This window comes from Aplysia californica, unplaced genomic scaffold (genome assembly GCF_000002075.1).
Source record: "Aplysia californica isolate F4 #8 unplaced genomic scaffold, AplCal3.0 scaffold00246, whole genome shotgun sequence".
Lineage (NCBI taxonomy): Eukaryota > Metazoa > Mollusca > Gastropoda > Aplysiida > Aplysiidae > Aplysia > Aplysia californica.
This window is the reverse complement of record NW_004797516.1, coordinates 1,006,269-1,008,356: the sequence shown is the minus strand read 5'-3', so window position 1 is coordinate 1,008,356 and position 2,088 is coordinate 1,006,269.

Genomic DNA, 2,088 nt, shown 5'->3' with positions numbered 1-2,088 from the left:
TTTTTTTTTTTGGGGGGGGGGGGGGGTTGTTTGCTGAGTTTCCAAAGCTCTTTACTTTGGCCTGTGTGGTGTAGCGGTTAGAGTTAGATGCTATATCACCGTTGCTCGCGGAAGACCTGACTTCGATTCCACCTGTCGGAGAAATTTCATCGCCTGTTATTCGCTGGCCAGGTTGGCTCCCACAGGCAGCTGGGTCGAAGCCCGCTTCCCAAACGATCTAAATAGTGTCGATGGGGGCGTACATTGTCTACAATTGTATTTTTATAAGGCTATCTATACCTACTTGGTCCATCTCAGGTGAACATTGAATTACTGCCTCTTTTCTCACCGAGGTCGCAAATTTTAGTTTTTCGACAACATTTTTGCTAAACCATAGTCACAAAGTTCTATCCTCTCAGTTGTGTATGTAAGCTTAGTTTTGAGAAATTTGACGGTAAAAATGTTGAGTTTCACAAAATGTTTCGAATGCAATTCTTTTGAACATCTTGATAACGACACCGAATAATCTTTCGATTTTGATAGAGAATATAGATCTAGAAATTTTTTTTCTGACTTCATGGTCTTAGTAATTTAAAAAGACTGTGAGGCAGCGTGGTGGAATCAGGCTCTCGTCAAAATAATCAAAGTGAAGAAACTTGCATTTATCCGCAGGTTTGTGAATTTTTATCAAATTTTTGTTTTTTGGCCCAACTCTTTTCAGGCCCATTAAAGAACTCATTTATGTGGGGATTTTTCTGAAAAACGTAGATTAAAGGTGCAAAAAATGTACATTTTTAGTTACCACGGACTCTTTAACTAAGGAAACAACTAATCTTTGGCGGCCATTTTCTCACTAATTTTACCTCTGAAAGTAGGTGAAGCCCACCTCCTTCTTTCGCAAATATCTCGACTTGTATTCAAGATAAATGGATATTTTTTTCATCCGTATAAAGACAATTAAACAAGCTTTAAGATGATACCAATAACTCTAAGTGACCCAAAATTGACGAGAGCCTGATTCCACCACGTCTTGACACAAATGTCCGATAGAACTTTGTAATTCCGAGGTAGCGACTTGAAGATGAGCTTTCGGAGAAGAGGACGAAGGGGGGGGGGGGGGGGGGGGGGGGGAAACCATTATTTATACAGTTTGTTCTTTTGTTTCCTTTATCTAAAAAAAAATAAAAAATTAGGGCGCTCAACAACATTTCTAAACCCACTATAAAAAATGGCCCTTCCGCTTTCTGAATTGCATCCGGGTTAAAAAGGACCACAACACCGCCTTTGTTCCGGTAATGATCGACATAATAGGCATGTCATTGTGCGTGTCAGCTTTGTCATGAAGGAGTTAAACAGCCATACAATTCAGAAGGGGGCTCTCGTGGCCTAGAAGTTAAGGTGTTGGCCTCTCATTCAAAGGTCCCGGGTTCGAATCCGGGTAGCGACCGAAAAATTTTCTTCTCTAAAATTGTCTCCTTTCACCTCCTTTCCTGCTCTCTAGCAATGTTCTGTTGTCTGCTTTCATTTCCACTTTCTGCCCCCACCCCTTCACCTCCTTTGCCCCCTCCTCTGGGCTCCTGACTCTTTCTGCAGCCTTTCTACTGCTACCCCTTGGCTCCTCCTTACTGCTGTCTTTCGGCTACACCCCTGATCTTCTGGTAGGAAAGATCTACACCTAGTCTTCTCGGACAAGGGCGAAAAATCTCGGAGGGCCCGTGTGCAAGTTGCGCACGTTAAAGATCCCTTGGTGGTCTAAAATCGATAAGAGTAGGCTTCGGCCGCCACACGGGCAGAATTCAAAATTTCCTACCAACTGAAAATATTAGGGGTGTCCCGCGCGCTCATGTGACCTTATGCAGTTGCGAGCGCCGTAAAACACTTTACAAAAACAAAAAACAATTCAGAAGGGACGTTAAACTAGTACATTGTGAATTGAAGCATGATAATGATATGCCATTCCATATATGCCTAGTGAAGGGCGGGCCATACCTACTGCCTACTTAGTACCTACTCCTTTGATTTGATATGCCTCTTGCAGTTTCAGACATACTGAAGTTACTCTCTCTCTCTCTCTCTCTCTCTCTCTCTCTCTCTCTCTCTCTCTCTCTC